The sequence below is a fragment of the Pinus tabuliformis genome, chromosome 1_2 (genome assembly GCF_031772625.1).
Source record: "Pinus tabuliformis cultivar Carrire ecotype Pingquan chromosome 1_2, CPIR1, whole genome shotgun sequence".
Taxonomy (NCBI): domain Eukaryota; kingdom Viridiplantae; phylum Streptophyta; class Pinopsida; order Pinales; family Pinaceae; genus Pinus; species Pinus tabuliformis.
In genome coordinates, this window is record NC_142298.1 from 808,459,670 (window position 1) to 808,466,595 (window position 6,926).

The following is a 6,926-nucleotide window of genomic DNA, read 5'->3' on the forward strand; positions in this document are numbered from 1 at the left end:
AAGTGTAGTGGGCAAAGGCGAATGAGGTATGTATAGAGAAATTTACTTGTTTATTAGCAAAGGCGAAATAAGTATGTACGGGGGAACATAATTGTTTATTACTAAATTATTTGATTTCCTGCATATTTTAATTGAACTCATTTGTTGTTTCATCATTGTATCATTTATGTTTGTTGCAATTTAGGTATGTATGTTTGTTGCAAAGTCGAACGAGGTGGGTATGGAGGAATTTACTTGTTTATGGGGAGAGGCAAAAGAGGTATGTATGGAGGAACTTAGTTACTTGTTACTAAATTATTTGGTTTCATGCATATTTTAATTGAACTCATTTGTTGTTTCATCACTGTATCATGTATGTTTGTTGAAATTTAGTTCAATACGGATCAAGAAAGGTGAAGGACCATTAATGAAACTACTGAATATGTTTGTGATGTGAGACACCATAACAAAGGTGTTTGTGATGTGAGGCACCATAATAAAGGTATAATTGAATACATATTATATTATTTTTGATATTTATTTATATAATAAGTGCTATGCAAATGTAGGTAAAGAAATGTGGAGGAGCATTGATAAAACTTGTGGATGTGTAGGAGTCCACAAGTGTAGTGGGAAAAGGCGAATGAGGTATGTATGGTGAAATTTACTTGTTTATTCGCAAACGCGAAAGAAGTATGTATGAGGGAACTTAGTTGTTTGTTACTAAATTATTTGGTTTCTTACATATTTGATTGAACTCATTTGTTTTTTCATCATTGTATCATGTATGTTTTGTTGAAATTTAGTTCATTACAGATAAAGAAAGGTGAAGGCCCATTAGTGAAATTACTGAATATGTTTGTGATGTGAGGCACCATATCAAAGGTATAATTGAATACATATTATATTATTTTTTATATTTATTTATATAACAAGTGTTATGCATATGTAGGTAAAAGAACGTGGAGCAGCATTTGATAAAACTTGTGGATGTGTAGGAGTCCACAAGTGTAGCAGGCAAAGGCGAATGAGGTATGTGTGTAGAAATTTACTTGTTTATTGGCAAAGGCGAAAGGGATATGTACGAGGGAACTTACTTGTTTGTTACTAAATTATATGGTTTTTATTTCCATTTTAATTTAACTCATTTATTGATTCATTGTTATATCATGTGTGTTTGTTCAAATTTAGATGCAATGCAGATCAAGAAAGGTGAAGGACCATGGGTGAAACTACTGAATATCTATCTATGATGTGAGACACCATAACAAAGGTATAACTGAATGCATATTATATTGTTTGGGAATTATGTATATAATAAATACTATGCAAATGTAGATAAAGGAAGACAAAAGAGAATTGATGAAACTACATAAATATTTTTGTGTGAGAAAGTTACAGATGTGTAGGAGAGTGTAGAGCTAGAAAGCGAGTTCAAGGATATCTTCTCATTCCAATGCAAAGGTACTTGTTTCTCCCTTCTTGTTAAGGAATTATGATTTTTTGTGATTGCATAAGATGTTATTTTGCATAATATTGCTTAGGAAACATTTTGGTTTCAATCATGATATTCTCATAAGATATTTGTTTCATGTCTCTTAGAACATTTTGTGTATTAAATATATTATTCAAAATATGTCTTTCGTGTGCAGGGTGTCCTTGGTTGGCCATCGACGCATTTTGGGATTACTACTCAATGTCTCCATCTATTGTTTCTTTTTCTTTTTGTTTGTTTGTTTGTTTGCTTAGTTTTGTTCTTTTTTTGCTATTGTTGGTTGCATATTTCGTTATTGTTGCGTGCTTTTTTGTTTAAATAACTCTTATGTGTGTCTTTTAAGCATGGCCATGCTAATTTGTTAGTTGATATTTTATTTTTTGTATGTGCTCTTTCATCTAATTTTCTTATGTGATATTTTATTTTTCTTATATGATTATTCATCTATTTTTCTTCTTTCCCTTTTTTTGGGATTTAGTGGGTGGAGAAATTGAACAGGTCTTTACAACCTATATTTTGGTTTAGTTCCAAAAGTGTAGTGGAAAAAGGCGATGGAGGTATGTATTGAGGAATTTACTTGTTTGCTAGTACATAACTATATGGTTCCATGCTTGTTTTAATTAAACCCATTTGTTGCTTTATAATTATATCATTTGTTTAAATTTAAATGCAATGAAGGTGGAGGCCCACTGATGAAGTGATTGGATCTCTTCGTGTGAGAGAGGATTTGGGACTCTATAGCAAAGGTTGTTGCCATGTCATAGAGGGTAAGTTATCTTTTGGGATAGAGGGTGAGTTTTTTTTTGTGCCACTCCCATGTCTTTTATTTGTTTGCATTTCTAAGCATGGTCCCAAGTCAAATATCCCAAATAGTAGTAACAACCTCACCTTAAAATGTGCTTTTCTAGAAGAGTTATTCAATCAAGATAGACAAGATATGTGGACAACTCGCCAGCATAAGAAGATGTGCAAGTCAAACCTCTTTCATATGTGTGTCTTTCAACCTTTCAAGTGGCCAATCTTCAATTGAATGATGCAAAATAACATGTTGTAGCTAAATAATCCCTTTGCAGTGAAAATTATGCAGTGAATGATGGAAAATAACATGTTGTAGCTAAACAATCCCTTTGTAGTGAATGATGGAAAATAACATGTTGTAGCTAAATATAGTGCACCAATTGGAAATGGCTAAATAGGTAGCCCCATTTAGCATAAAAAATGTGCATAAACTTAACATGAAGCCATAGAGGTTGTCAGTCAACATAAACAATGTGCATAAACTATGTACCATGAACCCATCTTCCCCAAACCAGTTGTTGTTTTTCAATTCTGTAGGTAAGGTATGACAAACATTTTCCTTTTAGACACCTTTAATCTCATGAAATAGGTTGATATTCTTGTTTGTGTAAAAAAGTATTCCCTGGGCTCATTGCCACAAAATCTAGTGGGTCCAGTGAATGGACTCACCAGGAATAGAGCCAAAGTCTATGGCAAAAATGAGGAAGGGTTTCCAGTATTACCTCAACAACCTTCCTCCTACTATTTAGTGATTTAAACCACAAGGGAGGCTTCCCTATGCCACCTACAAGGTATTCTAATACTATGGCTCAAGATGACTTTTTTGGGAGGTCCCGAGATAGGTGGAGGGCTTGGTAGGGCCTAATATGACCAAAATATTCAAATCTAGGGTTCATGCTCTCTAAGGTTAGACTAATGACCCCTATGCAATAAAACAACACATTATGCACAAATTTGTTTTTAAAACCCTAGTGATTACCCTAGATGTTTAAGAGAGAGAGGGTTTAGGGAAATTTAATTTAGTTTAAAGGTTGATTAGCACAATTATAGACTAGTGCCTTAACCTACAAGGACAACAAATGCTCTAATACTCTAATAGTGTGATGTCACCCTCCAAATGAGCTCAATAAGCCCTCAAGTGTGAGGTAATGTTAAGGAGTGCTCCATACTCCATGAAGTGCCTTAAGGATCATGTGCAAGCCATCAAAAGTCTCCATGCCAATATGTCATGCAATGTTAAGGACTTCTCCATACTCAATGAAGTTCCTTAAGGATCATGTGCAAGCCATCAAAAGTCTCCATGCCAATATGTCATGCACAAAAGTGTCGTACATCACTCTTATAAGAGGAAAATGAATGACATGACATCAGAATATCTCAAGTGTTGGGGCTCCAAGGTGGTGTAAAACCCCATCCTTTTCATCTCAAGGATGACCCATCTAGGCTCTAGATTTGGTGATGCCCATCAAATAGTGTCAAGGCCAGCCTGGGGGAATCTTGGGTCCACTAGGCACGTCATCATTATCCCCAACACTAAGCATCATTGTGAAGTCCTTATATAGCCCAACACTCTTCTCTAGGTAGGCAATGATGCACCAACAAAGTTGATCTCTCTTTGTACTAGATAGTACAACTTCTACTGGTGTGTTGACGAGGTGGGGCAATCACCTCAAGAAGCCTCTGTTGTATGATGTGGACCACCTAACAAAACCTCGTCAAGATCTAGTGTAAATCATTCAATCATTAGGTAACTAAAAACCTAAAAACCATAAATGCATCATAGTGGCCCATACTTAAAGTTAGTGGCACAACCAATACTTCACACAAAGATCACCATCAAATATCTAACTAGACCAAGTCCCATATAGGTGTTTCCTCTCTTATGTTTGAAATTGCTAGATGGATAATCCTCTTAGGTGTTTCCAACCCCCAAGGGGAAGTGACAGGCCCCATTAATCCATTGGTGCATGCGTAGATGATGGTAATGGAGTGCGAAAGACTTCAAGGCCAAAGGCCATAGCCAAGTGACCAACTAATGGTGGTCCAACATCCTAGGTATATAGATTCAAGGGGGGAATAGTCGTGGAGGCATGAGTTATCCCTTTCCTTGACTTGCTTTTTTCACATCTCTAGTGCGCCTTTTACTTCTTTATCATAATGTTTTTATATGGATGTGTAGCTCAAGAGGCCAAGCTTGCATTTGAGAGATTTAGAATTTATTAACTCTTAAGATGAGATGGTTTATTGCTCATCAGGGTTGGGACAATACAGGGGTTCCTTTTCATGTGTGGAGAATCAAGCACCCTAGGAATCATGTGATGGCTAATGGGGAGGGGGGTAGAGCTTATGCTAGGATTTTTCCCACACGCTAACTTTTATCTCAACCATTTTTGCATTTTTCCTTTATTGTGCCTTTCTTTGCTTTTATCATTCTTCTAGTCACATCAACCTCTAGGGAAATGTTTTCTAGCCCAAACACTACGATGAGGATGAAAGTGTGCCAATCCCATGACTAATGACCACCTGCTCGAAGAATGGATATAGAATAGAGGGAATGATGGAAAGTGGCAAGTATGGAATATCACATGTATGCTACTTCATGTGAAAATTCCACAATAGGAACCCATACTGCGGCAAACTAATGTTACTTCTCCTACTTGTTAATCCATACAAGTTATTTAATGTGTTCCGCGGTAAATATCAAAGTAAATACTACAACAACCTTCACTTAATAATTAATACACGGAAACAAGGAACTGAGCAAGAAAGAAAATACAACACAATAGACACCGTTATTTTTGGAAAAGTGTCCCTGGAAAAACTCAATGCGGGAAAACCGGTGCAACAACTCTGAGGGTTTATTATTATTAAGCAATAGTTTTGAATACAACTCTGAATGCCCTTCCGGAAATCCAGTTACAGAGAAAAAGACACTAGCAGAAAACTTAGTTAGATTACCTCACTTCAGTTGGAAAATCCCTCTAATCCAACAACTGAACTGACTATCCGCGGCTACAACTGCGCTTCCCCTTCACACTAATTACATGGGCTTGTGTAGAGCTCTCTGAGGCTCTGCATCATCTCTGCATTAGGTCTCCCTGCCTCTTGGAGCTCTGACATCAACCCTCCCGACTGATCCAATAGCTCCCTAGCAATTTCAGACTTCTGTTGGAAGGCAACTCTACCTTTGTGCTAGTCCTTTTGGCTCTGCATCAAGCATTGCGTGGGCCCTCTTAGCCCAACGTCAGTCCTTCCTTGGTCTGTGCTACCTCCACTAGTGTTTCTATGCTTCTTTGTTCAGTATTCAGGGTTCTGGAGAAGATCATCCAACCCAACAATCCTTGCCTCTCAACTGCAAGAAATCTCCTCAATCGAATTTTCCTCTTGAGAACTTCTCACTTCAGAAAATTGATTTCTTGATCTCTCTTGGTGTATTTTCCAAATGACCCTTAAGCCCCTTATTACATCTTCTCGTTGGACAACCAACCGCCTAGATTAACTCCCAATCAAAGGCTCAGATCATTTTGACTTGATCTTCGTCTTTGTCTAGAAGTTACACCCGCAATTAGATTAATACCCATTAATATTTTAATTTTCCTAAATTTAGACTTAAGAAGTTCATTAAAATATTAATTATTTTAATATACTCTTCTCTGGGTGGAAATTCCAAAAACGCTTTCTGGGTTCTTTGGAATGCATGTACCCAAGCCTCCCTGGAAATTTTGAGGCCTAGAGCACATCCGATGCTACCCAAAATCAACACTCCCTCTTAGCGATGAATGTGCTCTAGCAATACACTGCTGCTACATACTGCTCTGACACAGAAGCATCATCCTCTGCGCTGCTGATGTCTGAAATGTTGTCTACCAACTACTGCACTGTTGTTGTAACTGTATTGTTGCCTTTCACACTGACACTGCCAATGCTACATCTGTACCACAACTCCCTTTCAAATGTTGCATCTGCTATGCTACTAGCACTGCCACTACTAACACTGCATCCATGCTACAACTCAGTTGCTGATAGAAGCAATTGAAAAACATCCAAAATTAGTGAACTAATTGCGTTCAATATGATACCACATGAATGTTGGAACTGACTGTTGCTCATCTCTGTGCTGACCCTCTGAATCTATTGTGCTGCTGCTAACCTCTACCCTGTGCCATCTGCACTACTACCAACTCCGCTATATGTTGTTCAGTCTCTCACGCTCCTAGCTACTGCAACTGTCTCCCCAACACTCCTCGACGCCATCCAACACTAGTCCATCCTACTATTGCAAAATTGGGCTTCCATAGCAAGGTCTTGATCCAAGAGGTGGACTCCTCAAGGATCTTGCCCATCTATAGCTCTTTCGAACTACGACTCCAAATCAACCCACCTCCCTCATGGAGGTATCTCGGCTGTCATGGTGAACTCCTCCTATTCGATCTTTGTGGCTGCAACCTTAGGATCGTGCTTCTCATTCTTGTCCTTTTTTTTCAAAGGACACTGGGATGTGTAGTGGCTCATCTCGCCACATCTGAAACACTTCACCTTGGAGACGTCCTTCTTTTGTCTTTGTTTCCCCCGTTGCCCCTTTGATGCAAGCGCTGCATTGTCCTCCTACTCCTTGGGCTTCGACCCATTGTTGTTGATGCTTTTGTCAAGTTTG

General features: G+C 38.0%; 1 pseudogene; it reads left to right on the forward strand.

Annotated features, from left to right (window-relative positions):
* LOC149208361 (ABC transporter B family member 11-like) overlaps positions 1 to 1,195 on the forward strand; it is a 43,548-nt pseudogene extending 42,353 nt beyond the window's left edge.
* The last annotated feature ends 5,731 nt before the right edge of the window (positions 1,196 to 6,926 follow it).